The 20,091-nt window shown below is 51.5% G+C and overlaps 1 protein-coding gene across 18 annotated transcripts in view; it reads right to left on the bottom strand.

Moving 5' to 3' along the window:
* The window catches only part of TNIP1 (TNFAIP3 interacting protein 1), a 95,446-nt gene extending 76,149 nt beyond the window's left edge, over positions 1-19,297 (bottom strand). For 8 of the 18 annotated variants that reach the window (XM_032626008.1, XM_032625999.1, XM_032626005.1 and 5 more), the window contains exon 1: positions 12,815-12,972. The gene's annotated coding sequence lies outside the window, so the exon portion shown is untranslated. Of the gene's footprint in view, positions 1-8,069; positions 8,268-12,814; positions 13,005-18,836 lie in introns of those variants that run through there. The other 10 variants (XM_032626010.1, XM_032626002.1, XM_032626009.1 and 7 more) reach the window with 5 other exon arrangements.
* Positions 19,298-20,091: the final 794 nt, after the last annotated feature.

The raw sequence follows: 20,091 nt of genomic DNA, 5'->3' as shown, positions 1-20,091 counted from the left end.
GCTCTGTTGCCAGCACAGGCCTGGCACTTGGGAGGTGAGCCGTGATTAAGAGCTGAATGGAGTTCACAGATGGGGAGACCAAGAGCCGGAGAGGCCGTAGCCACCTTTGGTGATAAGTGACAGCAGGTGTCCGGGTTCCTGCTCACCACTCCACACTCACCCTACATGGAACTCACAGCTGACATTATGTGATGATTTGGGAATGTTTTTACTCCACATCTGGCTTGCCCAATAGATTAGAAGCTCCACGAGAGCAGGGGCCGAGATCACCTGGTCTATCAGGGTATCTTCAGAGTGGTCCAGAATAGAGCCCCAATAAACCTCTAATCAGAACAGAGAGACAGAAAGGGCCAGAGGAACCCTTGACCCTACGCCTGCCTCCTGACAGGCCATGTGCAAACATCCTGAGAGCCTAACCGTGATCCACGGACCAGAAGCACCCGGACAGCCATATATATATACTTCTAGAATCGAGGCTGGCACAGCCAAGATCTCTCAGAGATGCTCAGATGTAAGGCCAAGCGACAGAGCAGGATACAGGATACAGGAATTGAAACCCCACCTCCACATCCTCCAAACCACACATGCTCTCCCTCTGCACTGGGGAGCCAACAGGGAAGCGGATTCGCGGGAAGCAGCGGAGGGGCAGGCAGGGCTATTCTCCTGACTCCAGCCTGGGCAGCTGGGGGGCAGGGGGAGAAACAGGCTACAGGCAGAGGGAGCCCAGACCAAACAGTCTACTGTGAGAAAGTCCCCTCTGGAGATCAGAGGAGCTGCCCAAGGGAGGGTCTGGACTTCTGGAGGAAAGAAACACAAAGACAGGAATGGGGAATTTCCACGTCCTGCTGACCTCATGCCCAGATGGTCAGCGGCAGTTCCAGGATGACCGCCGGGCAGATGGGAACTCTCCTCCTGGTCTGTATGGTTTTTAGGCCTTTCCTGGAGAGGGGACTCTTTCCCAGGATGACAGAGCTGGACAGGAATCTCCAAGGGCAACAAGGCCAAGCCCATTACCAGGCGCCCCAGGGGTCTCAGAATGCAGGGCCGCATCACTGTCCTGCCTCCCTGGCTGACAGCACATTTCCCCTCTGTCACAGACCGCACGAGTGGGTGTGGACAGGGGAAGGAGGCGCTGACCACCCACACGCCTTGCATGGGGCAGTACGGGAGCTCAGCGCCTAGGCATCCGGGGCATGAGCTCATCTGACCCTCCCTCATGGTGTGAGGGCAGCAGTCAGGCCCCAGAGCAGGAAGACCAAGGTCACACAAAACGTCAGGATGGAGCTGGAAGGTGCCTGCTCTCTCTCCAGTCTGCCAGTGCCCCCCCCGCTCCATTTCTGCTCCTGTGCTGCAATCCCACTGCAGAGCAGAGGCCCCATCCACATTCTTGCCACGTCTGGCCTGGACTCCATACCCACCTGAGCCTGGTTCCTTTAAATTTAAAGCTACAGATCAGGTGACCCGCCAGCAGTGGACACCAACCTGCCTTCCAAAAACAGAAACCGTCGGTGGGGAAGAGGCAGCCAGCTCAGACCTTCTTCTAAGACAAGATCTTGGCTCAGGGCAGGGGGGTGGGATCCCACAGCCCACCCTGAGAGGCCTGGGGGTGCCCGCTGGAACCAGAAAGTCCCGATTTAGGGGCAAAAAAGGGCCCAGAGAGATGGCAGGCCAGGCAGCGACCACAGAGTGAAACGACAGAGGTGATCCTGTTGAAACTGAAGGAGCCACCAGCCCAAAAAAAGAGGAAGAGCCGGAGGGACAGGACGACAGGTGAGCAGCTAAGGGGATGGGGGGTGGGAACGTGGGCCCAAATCACAACCTCCACCCAAGAGGATGATGATGGTTGAAAAAGGCTAGATTCAGAATTAAATTTACATTCCAGCTTCTGCACTGAAATGCTTCAGCCCATCAGAAGCTGCCTTGTGATCAGCCATGTGCTGGTGCCAGAAGTAGGGGCTCCTAGGTATGAATGAATGATATGAATTCGCATAGCCAGTAACATTTGCAAACTACCTAGAGTTTCCCAAGCATTGTTTTCCTGTCACAACAGCCTTGGAAAGAAGGCATGGCTGATGTCTGTTCGACAGATGAGGAAACTGAGGACCACACTTGGGAACTTAGTCTGATCTACTGCCACTGGGCACTGGCTGCAGCCTGAGGTCAGTTAGATGCTGCAGCTCTGGGGGAAGTGAAGTTCTCCCTGGACCAGAGGAAAACTCCTGAGTAGATCTCTGGTACTGGGAGTTGGGAGGTCACGGCGGCCAGCAGCCTCATCCCCAGGCAAAGGCAGGGGCTGGCAGGGATGCTGGTGGGTGGGGGTGACAGCGTGGTGAAGGGAAGGGGTCTTCAGGAGGAAGGCACAGGACAGGAAATCAGAGGTCCTGATGTCTACCCTCTTGCCCGCTCTGATGGGCATGGGCAAGCTGTCCACTCTCTGTACCTCAGTTCCCTCACAGGCACAGGGAGGAGCCTGGACCACAGAGAAACTGGGTGATGACTTAAAACTGGCCTAAGGATCCATGGAGACCCAAGCCTTGGCTTGGGAGCCAGCCACAAGGCAAGGAAAGAGACGGGACCCAGCACACTGGAGATAAAACAGCCTTGGAGTCAGGAAGAAAGGGGCCCAGTAGGGTGGGATCTGGGGGTAAGCAGGTGAGGCACGCAGGGTGCAAAACAAAAGGGGGCGCGCAAGTGCACGCAAGAGACCCTGAGCGGGAGCCCTCCTTACACACTGCACCTGGGGCCTCACCTGCGCCTGCCTCCCCCGGTCCAGCTCAGCTCTGCCCACCCCTGCAGGCTGTGTGATACTGGACCAGCCCCTCACCTTTTCTGAGCCTCAGCTACCTCATCTGCAAAACAGGAATAATAATAGAATCCACTGCAGGTCAGATTAAGGAAGTTAAATGAAATAATATATGTATAATTGGAAGGGAGTTCTCACTTTCTACTTCCCAATTGTTTATTTAACAAAGAAATGTATTCATTTTGTAATAAGATTTCCTAAACAATAATAATAATAGTACCTCACTAAGTACCTGGCACTCAGTAGGTTCTTACTAAAAGGTTGAGGCAGCCCCATAACTGTGCCCAGCTGATTGGTTATGGCATCCACTTAATTTCTGTGAACTGCAAATAACTGTTAAGCAGGGACACTGGGACAACACCATAGCTGGTGAAGCTGAAGCTACAAGAAGCCCATGGACCAAGGCGATGCTCAAGAAAGATTAGGAATCATCTGAGTCTCATTTTCCTCAATTGCAAATGGGAATATCTTGCAAGTCCCCCAAGGGCTAACAGGAAGTGAGGCATCATGAAAGCACCTCGCAAACTAAAGCAAAAATCTGTCCACATCTACACTTCGTGATGACCTCCAGTCCTCCTCACCCATTTCACAATCAGGGAAACTGGGGCTCCAGGTCCATCCATCAAAGAGCAGGCAGTGCCCTCTTGATGGCTGTCAGCAGAGAGACAGCACCTATTTAGATGGTTTGTACCCAGGGAGCCCGCCTTAGCATCCTCCCCAGTGAGGAGCCAAAGATTTAATCAGTCTTTCCAACCAGCTCAGTAATAAAGAGGCTGCAGGCATGGGGTGTAATATGAGGAACAGGTGGGGCTCAGGAATCATAGGATCTAGTCAACGTACACCAAGGCAAATATCTTCCATCACCCAGCCTCAGTTTTCTAAAAGGAGAGGTTAGCAACAATAGCAATAATACAACAAAAGGGGGAAGACTAGACAAACTTTAAGGCCCCTTCTAGTTCTAACTTTCCAGAACTTGCAATTTATTGTCATCCCTTTCTAAAACCTTCTGACCTTGAAAAGCCTGCTCTCCCCAGCTCTAATCCCTCCCAATGCCCAAGCAGATTTCCCTGCCTCATCGATCCTCCTGCAGTGCTATCAGGGGTGCTGTCGCCTCCCCAAGAGCAGTGAGAAACCCCTGGATGATGTCTGCAGCCTTTCCCCAGGTCCTGCCCTCCTCTCTGGCCTGCACCCAGGCTCTCCAGCTCAGCCCGAGAACTGTGTCCTTCAAACATGGCACACATCTCTGTGTCCTTCTTCCCCTCCTCCCCTCCACTGACTCACCCACAGAGGGAGCCCCACTGCCCCCACTTAGCCTCCAAGACCCAGGCTCTACACTATCAGCCTAGGGACAGTGGGGAGAACCAGGGCCATCAGCTGGCTGGAAACGCTGCAAACAAAAGTCGACCAAAGAGCATCTAACTAAAGCTGGGAGAGGGCCTGACAGTTGTGTGCTACCATATGCCAGGCACTAGGCTGGCATCATTACCAACATTATTACCTCATTTTCTTCTCACCACACAGAGATAAAAATTCTTATCCCTGTTTTCCAGCAAGGAAACCAATCCTCTCGGCTAGATGGCATAATCTCTATTTTTCAGATGAGGAAGCAGACTCAGAGAGGTTAAGTCACTTGCCTAAGGACACACAGCCGGTTAGTGGCAGAACAAAGAATCCAACCTTGATCTATCAGACTTCAACATCGGTGCCCTTTCCACTGGCCTGCACTGACTGAGGGGCACAGGGCTCTGTGCCTCAGGGGGAGGACACCAGTCCTGCCTGTTGTCCCACTACCAGGAACATGCCCCAGATTCTAGGTCCCTACCTCTATGTGTTGCTAACTTTGCCTCAGGTACCAGTCTGCCCTTGATTGCCAGCAGTCAACAAGGCTTAGACTCTCAGGATGAAAGGAAGCTCAGGGGAAATTCGGTCCTGTGCTTATCTGGTCCCCAGGGGAGCCAGGGGACTCTGGTTGACCATCTTTAGTGACCCAGACCAACTTCCTCCTCCAGGAGCCTCCCCTGGGCAGCCAGCATTGGCTGTAGTTAGGCTACTCCCAGTTCTGCTTCCACTGACCCTTGCTCTGCTTCCTGGGGTTCCCTAGAATAAGGAACAAGATGACCCTCTTCTCCATCTCAGCCCTGAGGAGATTTGGAACCTGCAGCATTCTCTCAAAGCAGTTTAGCCCTTGTTCCCTGCATCGCCCTTTGTAGGGACTGGCTTCCAGACCCCTCCGCATCCATCCGCTCAACCCTCCACCCCCACCCTATCTGCAGCTGGCTTTGAAACTGGACACAACACCCCAGGTGTGGTTTGCCTGACCAAAGAGAGCAAGTTTCACCTCCACCCTTTCAGGTATTATGTTTCTACTGATGTCGCCTTGTGGACATTTGCTTTTCCTATAGCTGGCTGCCCACACTAAAGAATGTCCTTTCTCAATGACGTCAACAATCAGGCTTGTATGCCTGATTGGCTGAGAAGAAAGTTCTCTTGTAGAAAAGTATGCTTGAGGAGGTTTCAACTATCTAAAGAGTCAGAGGTAACTGACTGGGTAATCGCCTATTTAAGTAAGCTAGGAATCTCTGTGTCACTATACACAGAGACTGGACAAAGATGTGCACTGCCACACACTTTGTAACAGCAAAAATGCCCTGAATGTTCATCAAGTGGGGACTAGTTTAATAAACTACGGTGCATTCATTCAATGTACTACTTATACAGCCATCAAAAAGAATGGGGCAGACTGCTTTGCAATGACAGAAAGGTGCCCATAAAATATTGTTAATGGGACTTCCCTGGTGGCACAGTGGTTAAGAATCTGCCTGCCAATGCAGGGGACACGGGTTCGAGCGCTGGTCCGGGAAGATCCCACATGCTGCGGAGCAACAGAGCCCGTGTGCCACAACTACTGAATTCCGTGCGCCTAGAGCCCGTGCTCCATGACAAGGGAAGCCACTGCAATGAGAAGCCCGCACACCACAATGAAGAGTAGCCCCCGCTCGCCACAACCAGAGAAAGCCCATGCGCAGCAACTAAGACCCAACGCAGCCAAAAATAAACAAATAAATATTTATTTATTAAGAAAAAAATTGTTAAGGAAAAAAGCAAAGTATAGATTTATATGTATAATAGGATACTATTTATTAAACATCACACAACTACGTGTGCATATCTGTGTGTGTGTGTGTATATGTATACATATATGTATAAAATCTTAAATGTGCACAGATAAAGGTCTGGAAAGATACACACCGAACTGCTGCTAGGAGACAGATCTAGAGAAGGACTTGGGCAAGGGGACTGTAATCAAAAGAAACTTTTTTTAACCTAGTTTTTTAACTCTTTACAATGGAATCTAGTCCTGTTCTATTTTTTAAATTAATTTTAAAATACAGGTTGGAGAGAAGGAGGAGAAAAGAACACAACTTTCATTTTTTACGTTTGGTATTGCTTGAGTTTTTGGAGTTTTTTCTCTAATGAATACATGTTATTTTGTAACACTTTTAAAGGGAGAGTTTAATTTTTTGTTTGTTTTTAATTTAAGTGGCTTGACGGGGCCGGAACAAGAGGAAAGGGCTATTGTTCTGGCAGCAAATGAGGCTGGCGGGCTGCGGGCAGGGATGAGAGCCTCCTTATTATGAATCTGCTTCACGTGGACAGACAGGCTATAGGGACTGAATCATAAATAAGGAGGGAAAGCCCAGGGACAAGTTTTCTAGTCAAGGAATGTGGTAGATGGAGACCTGGCAACTGTAAAGGAGAGCTTCAACCTGGAACCGCCAGAAAGGATCTGGCTTCAGGAAGGTCAGGGATGGGCTTGAGGCGACAAAGGCGGGAAGAAAAGCACCGGACTTTGGTGCTGGAAACAAGAGCGAAGCTTCCCACCCATTGCCTGTGGGCCCTCACACGGGGACTTATACCTGTTTTGCTGGAGAGGAAGCCGAGTCAAAACAGGTGCAGAGCTGGGCTCAAGGTGGCACGGTTCCCAAGGGACAAAGGAGAACAGCCCCACCTGATCATCAGTCCCCAGCCTGTACTCCCCACTGCCAACAGCCCCCTAAGAAGGGCTGAGAAGGCAGCCCAAGCAACCCCAGCCCGCTTTCTTTCGCCTCCTCACAGTTCCTGGGATCCACAGGTACAAATACTCTGCGCCGAGAAGCCCGGCTTCCCTCCTAGCAGCTGTGACTCTCTTAACCTAGGAGGAGCACATCCACTATCAGCCACAGGGACAAAGAGCACTAGGCCCAACCTTGGGACAAAAGGGAAGGGAGGGCTTCCCTGGTGGCGCAGTGGTTGAGAGTCCGCCTGCCGATGTAGGGGACACGGGTTCGTGCCCCGGTCCGGGAGGATCCCACATGCCGCGGAGCGGCTGGGCCCGTGAGCCATGGCCACTGAGCCTGCGCGTCCGGAGCCTGTGCTCCGCAACGGGAGAGGCCACAACAGTGAGAGGCCCGCGAACCGCAAAAAAAAAAAAAAAAAAAAAAAAGGGAGACTCGACTGTCCTCCTGTTTACCTGACCCCAAAATGCCCAAAGCTGGTTTATCCAACAAAGGCTTTCTCCAGCCCTGTAACTCCCTCCTCCAAGGGGGAAGATGACAACTTTTGAGAATTCCCCTCATACCAAATATGGTGTAAAGAGGGTTTAATGGGTTCAACTCCTGGTTCTGCTCCCTCACCAAGTGACCCTGAGCAGTCCTCACTTTCCTGGTTTCTTCCCCCTATGGAAATGCTGTGAGGACCAACTGGGAACACTCTGTAGACTATCCCAACAGGAGCCACGGTGGTTAGGAAGAGAGCTTCTGGGGGCAAGACTACCCAGATAAAAGCCGGAGATGTCCTATTTTAATAGCAAAGGCTGGAAACAACCTAATGAAGAAGAAAATGAATAAAGACACCGACGCCAGTTCACACCAGGGAATGCTAATACTATACAGCTGTGCAAAACAAATAGGCACCCACTAGAGACACAAACAAGGATGAACCTCACAGATAAAACACTAAGCGAAACAAGCAAGTTGCAGAACACAGGCAGCATGATGGCATTTAAATAACATTTTAAAACAAACAAAACAATACTAAATATTGTTTACAGATGTATATGTTTATAATAAAGCTGTAGAGAAATACAAGAGAATAAGCTCTAAATTCAGAACACTTGTTTGCTTCTGGAGGGGTGGGGAAGGAAATGATCGGGGAGAAATTTCACATGAACAGAAAATACGTTCTTTCTTAAGCTGGATGGGTGTATGCCCAAGTGTCTGCATGTTACCTCTGTGTCTGAAAGATTCCTTTGTGTTTTCTAGAAGTCAGGGCTGCCGTCCTCAGACCCCCTACTCCTCTTCCCAGAGGTTGGGGCGGGGAGTGGCAGCACCTCAGAGGCAGCAGTGGGGGTGTGGCAGGAACTGGGGTCCCTCAGACCACTGAGATGAAGCTGGCCGTGAGGAAGGCACAGGACCGGGGTGTGCTGGCCAGCTGAGAGTGGTACAGGCGTCCTCCACTGCGGGTGGAGACAAAACCAAGGGCCCCTGACTCATGGGACACCCCCACGCCCGCCCTAAAAGCACCAGCTCTGGTCTCTGAGTAGATGACTCCCTGGTGACACGACACCCCAGCCCCCAGCCTCCCCCCACACACACACACTCACACATCTGCCTGGGCCACCGGGTCTCTCCACTCCACAGGTGCTCAAGGACACAGGCAACAGCCTCAGGGTGGGCTCCTTGGGGAGAGGAGAGTTCAGCCCCACCCGGGGACAGCCCCCAGACAAAGAGCCAGCCGCCCCTCAGCCCAGTCGTCCATTCCTATCGGAAGAGCGACTGTCCTGGGCTGGTCACGGGGAAAAACAAGGACTTCCTCCCGCAAGCGGCCGCCCAGGTCTGTCTCTGCGGGCCAGGGAGCCTTGCTCCCCACAGAACAAGGGGCGCTTCTCCCTGCTTCCCTGTGCCTTCCTTCTGGCCACTCTCCAGGGGGCTCCAGACACTCTCCAAAGAGGAACAGGAAGAGGAGGGGCAGGTGGGGAGTGGGCAGCAGCAAGAAGCCGGGAGGGTGGGCACAGAAAGGCCTGGCCCTGTGGGAAGAACTCGGCAACTACCGGAGCCATAGAGGGTGGCCCAGTCACTGGGCTACAGTTTTCTGGAAGTAATGCCCTAAGACACCTGCCACTGCAATCCCTTCGTTTTGCAGCTGGGACACCAAAGCCAGCAAAGGGAGGAGGACCTGCCCAAGGCTGCAGGGACGGCAGTGACACAGAGGGGAAGCAAACCCAGTCTTCTGGTGGCCAGCTGCGCGCTCTTTTCACCACACATCCTACTGCCCTCCCTCTCTCTCGTCCTGCACCCCTCCCTCCATGTGGTCAGGTGAGCAGTGAGGGAAAAAAGAGGGACGAGAAAGGAAGTGGGCCCACAACGGGGAGCCACCTGTAACAACACTGGAAGGGGCCGCCTACAAGGCAGTTCACTCCTGACGCTGCACTGGGGGTGGTCAAGCGGAGGCTGGCTGATCACCTGCTGGGGTGCTGGGTGCTGTTGAGGAAATTCGGGCCAGATGTCCTCTGCGGCCCTCCCACATGTCTACTGCCACTATTCCAAACAGGGATGGAAAGACGTCTGAGACAAAACAAAGGATGACCCATCCAGAGAGGACACAGCATGGTCCAGAGGCGGCAGAGGATTAAAGGCAAGTCATCCCGAAGCATGAAAAATCGGACCATCTGTATCATCTCCTACTGAAATCCCTTCACCAGCCTCATGATCAGCCTCATTAATAAGATTTAACGATGTGCGGCAGCCAACAGCGATTGATCACTTACCCCATGCCAGCCCTGTGCTGAGTGCTTGACACACACTGTCTCATTAATTCACACCACTCTGGAAGTTGCACTTATGTCACATAAACTTATAGAAGAGGAAGCAGACACAGCACGCACCCAGGTGTGCTGAACTCTAAATCAGGCACACTACACCACGGGTTCTCAGAGAGCAGCTGGACCGGCAGCATCAGCATCACTGCCACCAGCTGGATCAGACACCCTTGGGGTCGCAACCCTGCAATCTGTTTAACAAGCCACCCAGGGGGCTCTGATGCACGCCTGGGCTCGCCAATGCTCTGATCACTTCCCAGTGCTGCTGACGGGGGAAAAACTGACTCTTCTCTGCCTGGTAGTCAAGACTATTGGGCTTTTCCTAGCCCAGCTGGTCAGCTCCCCCAGTGCAGCAGAGCCTTAGCCCATATCCTCTTACCCTAAGTTGCAGAAGGGGCTCAGGCCCCACTCTGCACCTCATCATCTTGCCTGAGCCCGGCCTTGAAGTCACCTCCTTCCAGAAGCCCCCTGACCATCTGGCACCCCCAAATTGCTCCACACCCCAGTCAGACTTACTGCCGGGCACGTGCTGGCACACTACGCCTTCCAGCTAGCACTCATGGCACATTTCTGTCCAGTCCACAACGAGTTCCTGGAGGGCAGAGCCAGTACCTTATTCACCTGAGTACCACGCCACTCCACACAGCACCAGGCCGGAGGGCTGTCAGGAAATGTTTGCTGACTCTCAGAAGAAAAGAAAAATGCCTTGGGAAGCAAGTTCTGGCTCTCACCCTGACTCTGCCACTACCTCTCCGGGACAAGTGCCTTCCCATCTCTAGGACTCAGTTTTCTCATCTGTGAAATGCACCATTATTCTAGCTTCTTCTATTCTACTCATCTGCTGAACAAACCCAGCAAAGCCTTACCCCAGACACTCTTTATCTAGTAACAGGAACGCACACGTGAAGACTAAAGAGGTCCCCCTGCTCTCACCCTTCTATTCTAGGAAAAGAGGAAGACAACAAACAAGCAAACAGTAAAAATTACTGTATACCTGACACATACCATGTCTACACACATACTTTCTCAACTGCAAATAAGCAAGATCGTTTCAGGGCATGATGAATGTATTAAAATATATATATAATAGTAATATGACAGAAAGTGAAAAAAGGGGTTATTTTGCATAGAAAGGTCAGGGAAGGCCCCTCTGAGGAGGTGACATTTGAGCTGAGACTTGACAGATAAGGAAGAACCAGCCATGAAAAGAGCTGGGGAAAGGTGTTCCAGGCAGAAGGAACAGTACATACAAAGGCCTCAAGGCAAGAATAAGCTTGGCCTGTCCGAGGGGAAAAAAAGCGGGCTGCTGTGGTTAAATCACAGTGAGTGCGAGAAGAAAATAGTACCCAGTAGCACCCAGAGAGGGAGGCAGACAGCCGACCTCCTACAATTCTGAGGTGTTCAAATCAGGTCGGCCAACCCAACCCAGAACATCCGGGGCCCAAGTCACAGGCAGCACTGGGGGTTAGGGTATGAGTCAGACCCCACGGCTTCCTGGGGCCCCAAAGGCCCTGGTGGGGGAATAGGGGCAGGCAGCAACCCTCAGCGTGAGTGCCATGCCATCCCCACGGACACACATGGGTGGGAGAAAACAGGGTCACATAAGTATGTAGAACATAGGACACTCACGGCTGCAGCCTCCAGAGGGACATGATCAAGTGCTTCAGTGAAGTGCCAGGCCCTGATCACATTATTTTCCCAGGACACAGCCAGGATAGTGGAAAGGAAACAGGGCCCAGGGTTCAAGGCTTACTAGTCTTGGGCAAGTCTTAACCTTTTGGGGGTTCAGTTTCCTCACCTCAAAATTGAGGCTACTACTAGTGACTCTCTCCTAGGATTGCTGAAAAGAGTAAATGAGATACTAAACATAAAGCACTGTGCCTGGCACACAGTATGTGCTGATAAATGTAAGCTGTTATTATTACCATTATTGGTTTTTCACTGCCTCAGTTCTCTCTGCTGTAAAACAGTGATATTAATACATCATAGAATTGCTATGAGTTTGTGCTAATAAACATTCCAGCCTCCTAATGCAATATCCATTGTCAGGAATGAAAAAAAAACTGAGAGTCCTCTTTCCGGATCTCTCATCAGCTGCTGAATTCCCCTCTACCCTACCACATTGTTTGGAAAATGAGTAAGAGCTGATTAAATTCTATTTTGACAATACTGTGAAATAAAAATGATGCATTAGGAATCCATAGATTTCTCTGCACTGTCATTCTGCAAGGGGGTGGGGATAAACGTTGCTGATTCTTCTGCATCATCCACAAAAGTCCCCCCCTCCAACCAAAACACGAAGTCTCACTCAGCTGCACAAAATTCCCACCCACAAAATTCCCATACAATTAAGGAATATATAATACAATCACTTTCATGTACACACAACTTCACACACTCTTGCAGACAAATGTTCTACAGCGGAAAACTCACGCATATGTAGAAACTCCACACCCCAAATCGCTCCCCAAAATTCACTACAGCTGCCCTGCAAATGCACCCAAATGTTGTCTCCGACAGTGGGCAAAATATGTTCAACAGAAACAGTATAGCACAGAGTCTGGAGTCAAACGCCAGCATTCAAATCCTGAATTTGCAACTCTCTAACTGTATGACCCCAATCTCCAAGTGCCTCGGTTTCCTAACCGGTAAAATGCAGATTATAATAATCATACTCGTTTTGAGGATGGAAGTGGCAATCAAACGACGAGTTTAATACATGTAAAGAGCTTAGTTCAGCACTTGGAAAGCGCCCAATAAGAGTTATTTTCCTCTTCATTACGTGTGCACACGGCTTCCAAAACTGGTCTCCCACACTATAAACAGACCCACGCCCGCACACACACCCTCCAACCCGCGGGTCAGCACACCCAGCACACAGCCCGCCTGCAGTTCCCAGACATGCTTGCCCACTCAGTGCGCACGCGCGCCCACCACCCTCCGCGCAGGTCAGGGATTCCCCACTCGGCCGGACCCGGCCGCCCCTGGAGGTGCCCTTCCCCGGGGACCTCGGGCGCCGGAGCCCAGGAGACAAGAAACCCAGGCCACCAGTCCGGGCCTGACCCCCCTGCCACGCCCGGTGGACTACCGAGGCTGGGACCGGCCCAGTCCCAGACTCCCTTCCTTTCCATCCCCGCTCCGCCCGGCCGACTTACCTGAGGGTAGGGACTCGGGGAGACAGCACCCCGCTCTCCGCGTCCAGCCCGAGTCCAGGGACGCGGTAGAGGCCTGGGCCAGTCTCTGGCCCCGCAGCACTGCACAGAACCCCGGGTCGGGGCAAGGGGACAGGGCCGGTGACTAGGAAGTGCTGGGGGCTGGGCCGCCCCACCCCCTGGGAAAGTCCCCAGTGATTGACAGGCCGCTCGCCCAATCACGCTGCGCCATCTGGGCGGGTCCGCAGCCACCGGGGTGGGACGCAGAGAGGTAAACAGCCGCCGCCGGAGCAGGCCGGTTTCTGGGTAGCCTTTGCCGCGGGCTGCAACCTCCGCAGGTCCGGGCAGTCCCTCGCGGCCCTCCCTGCTGCGGAAACTCCGGGCGCCGGAATGAGGCTGGGGCCACCCTGAAAGCCGGAATTTCACAGTAGAGACGAGCCTAAGAGACCACGCACCCATTCCTTGCGCCGAGGGGCACAGGGTCCGGAGCCCGGGGTGGGGGGCGGGGGGGACTTGCCAAACGGCATGTAAGCATTTGTAGCTGAGCCACAGCTAGAGTTCGGGGTCCTAGAGTTCGGTCCAGGGCTCCCCCGGACTTCTTACAGAGCTCACAGAAATTCTGAGGTGAAAGTACCCTTAAAGAATCTCATTGTCACAGCTGACATTTTTTGCGTGCTTACTGCTCCAAACTTGGTAAGCACTTTGCATGCTTTATTTATTCAGTTCGGTCAGCCACCCTAGTGAGATGGTTTTTATCCCCCACTTTTTTTTTAACCATAAATAAATTAATGTACAAGGCGCGTGGAGGTTAGATGACCTCAGTAAGTGGCTGAACCAAGATTGAAACCCAAGTGAGCAAATCCGTAGCCCACTTTCTACACGGTCTACCTATATGTGGGCCAGATCATGCAAACAGGCTGTGAGATTTCCCAGACCAGGAAGGAGCAGTAACTTGGTTTACGCTTGGGAACACTTGTTTTTTTAAGCCCACCATTTTATTTAAAAGAGGGTAAATTTTAATTTCAAAAAGTGTCAAGTCCTAACCTTGGAATATAGGACAGCTCTTCAAATTGGGTTAATATAGCTTTATGAAAAACTTATTCCGAAAGATTCATTTCACCGGAACTATTGAAACCTTAGTCATTGACAGGCCCTCATCCTCAGAAAGGATTTGGGGAACTATTTCATACAGGCCCTCATTTTACAGGAGAGCTCTGTAAATTAACTGTGACTCTGTGTGAAAACACACACACACACACACACACACACACACACACACACACACAACCTACGCAACTATATGCCTAGTCCAAGAACTCTCCTTTCAGGCTTTGTGACATCCTGGGATGCTTTTAGTTACTTCAAAGGGGTTATCAAAGTCTCAAAACGATATTAATTCTAGTTCATTTTAATTATGAAAATAAGTACACATATTTTGAAGAGAGGGATGTGAACACCAAACAAAGCACCACTGAGTGTGACCAATCACCAGGAGATTACGATCTTGGACTGGTTCATACTGCAGCTCTCAGGCATCACCTCACCCATTTGTGCGCTGCCCCCGCCCGCCCAGTCCGGTTTTCTTCCTGCTCTTGTCTGTAATTCCCAGTTTGCTTTTCCTGGAATGCACTCTTCCTAATCCCAACCAAAGTCCTTCTCATGAACACCGAAATTTACTTAAAAAAATGAAGAGTCTCCAACTGTTTGCATTTTGTTTCCAAACTATTTCAGCTGTTTTTGTAAATGTCTGACCTTAGATAATTATGCAAATGGTTTCATTCCCCAAAGTGCCGGGTGATTCCTAGAAGTGGGCTTGTTGGACAATGCTCTAGTATGGCACAAAAAGGTCACACAGTCATCTTTTTGCCCGATTCCCTCCTTCTGGATAATTTTTCTTAACAACTGCAATATGTGAGAAGATGCATCTCTTCGAAGTCATGACCACATCCACCTCTTCCATCCATTTCAGTCTGAGTTCTAAACATTCCATGTTAGGGGCCATTGGACCGTTGATCACAATCCCCTATTTGGCAGCTGGTAAACTGAGTCCTCAGAGTAGTAAAGAACTTACTTAAGGCCACGCACATGGAGTGATGAAACCAGGGTTGGAACCCAGGTCCTTGGCTCCTGGTCATGTGTGCTCTTTCCACTGCATCATGTTGTCTTTACAGTATCCTGATTTTTCTTACTTTCTTACAGAAACTCAACACTCATGATGAACGTAGGCCATAGACCTAACTAATGGGGTTCTAACCATTCAACCACTGCCTTCCTGGGTGGCCTCTCTAAGTCTCTGTTCCTCTCTAAAAAATGGAGATAATGATTACCTACCCCTTAGGTGATCATGAGGATAAATGAGATAATGTAAGTAAAGCCCAAAGCTTGGCACACAGTAGGCATTCAAGAAAAGATAGTGGTTTGTAGATGTGGATTGCACGCATTGAGTAGAACTTCACTGTTAAACCCAGGAATGCAACCTCCCCAGGCTCCATCCCACCATCCACAAACTCTCTGGGACCCTAGACTCTGGGGGCTAGGCAGGGTAGGAGACGGGCCCCCTAGCCTGGTACCCCCTTCTCCCCCCAGCCCTGGAAGGAAATTTCCAAGCTGGGAAGCTGGGCCTGACACTGAGAACTGAGTGACTTAGTCAGCTGGGAATCTCTTGCTCTTCCAGAGTGAGGACAAGCAGCAGTGCAAAGCCCCACCTGGCAGGAGAATCAAAAGGCCTGTGTGTTGTTTCGTTGTTTGTGTGTTGTTTCGTTGTTTCGTTTTGTTTTAAGGCAGGCGGTTTCCCAATCTCTTTTCTACCACTCCCCCGCCCCCTTCCACCACCTCCACCAAGGCTGCTCCAAAGTTTCACACCTAAATCCACATTTGAGGGATATGAACCACATACCAAAAAGCCCTCAACCTATAAGTGATTTAGCTCTAAATCAAGGGCCAAAAAAGGAGTGAAAGCTGCATATTAAAAACATTAGAAGGTAATATTTATGGCATATTTGCTGTGTGCTAGGTCTGCACTTTCACATATCTCCCAACCAGCCTCTGAGGTCAGAACCATTATCACCCCCACTTCACAGATGAAACTGGGGCTCTGAGACGTTAGGTGACTTCCACAGGGTCTTCAGCAGCAACAGATCACTGGAACATGAAGATCCCGGTTCTTAATCTCTTCACGCTCTTGAACATTATACTATGGAGTCTTGCCAGCTAGCAAGGCACAGAACTCAAAATGCCAGTCCTTAAAGAGTCCTTAGAAAGGATCAAGCCTTTTTCTTACAGGGATGAAGCCACTGAGGGCCAGGGAGGGCCAGGGACTTGTCACAAGTCTTACAGCAAGTTTGGGATACTACTTAAGTCTCCTGCTCCCGGAGCAATGCTATTTCCACACCTCTCAGTCCTGGAAAACAGAGCTTCTAAGACAAACGAACATGTGCCTCACTCTGATAGGTGAATTAGTGAGTCTGGGCCTTCGCTAGGGGTGATGAGCAGCTAATGAACTAAGAAAGGAGCAGTCCTGGGTCCGGGTCCCTTCCTTAGATCCAGTGCCACATCTCCATAGCCGGAGGCAATCTCAGGAATGGAAAATCCTACGATGGATTCTAGGTGCTTTTTTGGTGTTGGGTGTGTGTGTGTATATGAGAGGGAGATTTCAGTGATAAATGAGAAATGCATGTCAAGCACATGGTGTTGGCTGACATTGTATTAGGTAATTGTATTTGGGGGTAAAGGGTAAATAAATGAGCAGTCTATGGTGTCTGCTTCCCACCCTAAGCCCCAGAAAGCATTTAGTTCTATCTACATCCCAAATAACTGCCTGAGAGGATGGATACAACGGCGCTAAGAAATCCATAACTTTGGGGCTTCCCTGGTGGCACAGAGGTTAAGAATCTGCCTGCCAATGCAGGGGATACGGATTCGGGCCCCAGTCCGGGAAGATCCCACATGCCGTGGAGCAACTAAGCCCGTGTGCCACAACTACTGAAGGCTGCACACCTAGAGCCCATGCTCTGCAACAAGAGAAGCCACCGCAATGAGAAGCCCGCACACTGCAACGAGGAGTAGCCCCACTTGCCACAACTAGAGAAAACCCACGCACAGCGATGAAGACCCAACATAGCCAAAAATAAATAAATAAAAATTTATTCTTTAAAGAAAGAAATCCATAACTTTTCACATTCATTCAGCACTTTAAGGTGAATTAAACCATTTCATATTAACAGTTTGCCCCACTTCCGAGAGGCATGTCATGCAAGGGTTAGGAGGTGGACTCTGGAGTCTGATAGACCCTGGCTTGGATCACAGTCCTGCCACTTACACCTCACGATGACTCTCCTCCAGTTTCCTCATCAACAGCAAGAAAGTTAAAACAGTGCCCAATACACAGGGTAGAAAGAATGAAACGTCACAGAACCTGGCATCAGTGAGAGGCAACAATGATACTTATGATCAGCCCTATAGGGTGGGCAGGGATCATTCATCTACTCTTTCCAGTGAGGACCTCAGGGCCCAGAGCTGTGGAGGAACTTGTCCTAGACTTCACAAAGTGTTCTTGGAAACGCCAGGCTTAGAAGGCATTTCTCCTTTTTCTCCAGGGTCTTTCCTGTTTTCCTCTTTTTTCATCCTAACTGTTTCCGCTGCGTCCCTGGGCTTGCCTCTTACTCTAGGCTTTCTAGGGCACCGCTGGAGGAGAGGAAAGGGCAAAGTGACAGTGGGGGAAATTCCCGCCTGTAGCAGACGTGGCCTAGCCAGGCCCCTCCCACAGTTCCTGGGAGCCCCAGGCCAGCTCCTCTCCCTCTGGCCTCCCTGTCTCCAGCCCAGAATGTCAAGCAGATCTGAGTTTGGATCCAAGCTTGCCCCTTGTCATCCTCCTGGAAGTGGGAAGAGGTCAGCCAGGCTAAGCCCAGCCCCTGAAGGAGGCAGACCCATGGGAACCAGAGCATTTCCTAATCCTGGGAAGCCCTGACGGTGCTGTTCAGCCTCACCCTAAGTCCTCTCCCATGCACCCTCTTCTAGGGCCCCTCCCACTTCTCCCTCCATTCTTCTCCAGCCCAGAAGCCACTGTGACAGCGACTTGGCCTCCACTCCTTGCCCCTCCTAGCCAGGGACTTCCCTGGGCTGGGCCTCTGACCAGCTTTGGAAAATCTGGACTGACTGTGATCAAAGAGGAGGCTGCATCACCACTGTCTGCCAGCCCATCACCCACTCCTAGTGCCTCGGGCTCTCTCTGTGTTAAAGGCTCAACCACAGAAAGGTCCAGCTGACCCTGGAGGAGAGCAGGTGGGAGAGCCCTCCAGACGTCCTTTCTCCCCCGTGTTACGGAGGGCCCCAGCCTTCCACCATGTTCCCAAGGGAGGCAGGGCCAGACTCCCACCTGGTCTCTTCCTGTCTAGCTTTAGACCACTGAAGTGCCCAACACATGCCCACACACTCACCCACAAAAACTCACAGACACATAATCATGTAATGACCCAGACACAGACGCCCACGGACACACTCAAACACATAGACAATGCTCACACGCTTTTGCTCACACGGTCGTACACACAGGCACCTCGGGAGACGTGACACACGCTCACAAACGTAGACACACGTTCTCACACATGCACACACACACACACCTGCCTTCACACCTGCAAACCTACCTAACCCCTTTTCTTGGGAGAAGGGTAAGACAAAAATAGACCTTTCTTTTCCTTCCTTTCGGAAAAATTGGCAGCGACCGGAGAGAAAAAGACTGGCTGAGAAGGCAGAGCAAGAAGAGGAGGGCAGGAAGAGGAAATAAGAAATGCAGGGAGAGACGCAGGAGGAGAACCAGGCCAGGCAAGGAGGTAGAGGCCCAGAGGCCAAGCCCTGAGCGGGTGAGGGAGCTGGGCTGGGGCGGCCACAGATCCCAGCTGGCAGGAAAGCGGAGGGGGCCCAGGTGGCTCGTGGCTCAGCCAGGAGGGTCTGGTTGGCCCCAGCAGTCTTGTGCGGTGAGTCCTTGCCCTGTCCTGGCTCACGGCCCCCGGGCCGGGTCACTCACCTGGGGAAGGGCAGGGGAGGACGGGGTCTGTGCACGGGGCTGCCACCCGAGAAGACTCCTCAGCTCACTGCGCTTCTGCAGGAAGGAGAGCTGGGCCAGGCTGACTTTTAGGCAGGAGGGGAATTCCCCACAACAGAGACGCAGGCAGCCCCGCAGACTCGACTGAGGCCCATCCCGCCCCCTGGCAGAGCACAGGGCCCTTCTTTGTCAGTTCCCCACCTGTCACTTCCCAGACGGGCTGTCGCTTGCTGTGAATTCCAGGGCAGGGAGGGGGTTCTGGGTAAGAGCCCGCCCCGAAGCCTGATGATTCTGTGGCTGGACTGGGAACTGGCCCAGGGGCAGAGGCAACCCGGCCGGCCCACCCTGCCCCAGCGTCGGTTCTCCCCGAGGACCTCGATCTCTTCCTTTGCCTAAGGTGGGGGGATTCCAGCACCCAGGGTCCTGGCCAAAATCACCAGCCGCCCAGCGCACATCCTCTTGCCCATCCCCCCTCCCCGTTCCTCTCCCATCTGTTTCCACTTAGTTTCTTCTCCACAGGGTAGGAAAAAGCCCACTCCTTCCCTCTGTGCCGGATCTCATTGGGATGTTGAGTGGGGCCTTAGAGACCTACCCACCAATGAGCAGCCCAGCTCTGCACTAACTCCTGGGGCTCACTTCCCCATCCTGAGCCTCAGTGATCTCCTGCTGTAAAATGGGGATAATGAGTCCTGTTTTGCCCGCCTGCTGCGATGGTAATTAAAATAAAATGATAGTTTACAGACATTCTTTGTAAACTATTGACTGCTTTACGAACGTAAGGTCTCAGTTCATTATCTGCTGAAAAGATGCCTAAGGAGGAGATGGATGGGGACCATCTGGATGAGCTGGCCTTTCTCCATCATTCCCGGTTCTGGAGTTTCATCATTCTTGCACAACATGATAGACCACTGAAGACCTAGGAATGGACAAGTCACATTCACTTTCGGCCCACTCAGAGCTCACAGGCTCTGGGCTGCGCTGTCCAGTACAGTAGCCATTAGCAGTACATGGCTATTTAAATATAAATTCGTTGAAATTAATAAAATTAATCATTCAGTTCCCCAGTAGCACTAGCCACATCGCAAGTGCTAAAGAGCCATGTGTGGCTACCACCTTAGACTGCACATGTACAGAATATTTCCATCACTACAGAAAGTTCTATTGGATAGCTTTGCTCTGGGGGCTACAGGCAAATCAATAGGTAACTACAGTCAAGTGTGGCAGATTTATATTTTGA

The sequence above is a fragment of the Phocoena sinus genome, chromosome 3 (assembly GCF_008692025.1).
Source record: "Phocoena sinus isolate mPhoSin1 chromosome 3, mPhoSin1.pri, whole genome shotgun sequence".
NCBI classification, from domain to species: Eukaryota; Metazoa; Chordata; class Mammalia; order Artiodactyla; family Phocoenidae; genus Phocoena; species Phocoena sinus.
This window is presented reverse-complemented; position numbering and strand designations above follow the sequence as displayed.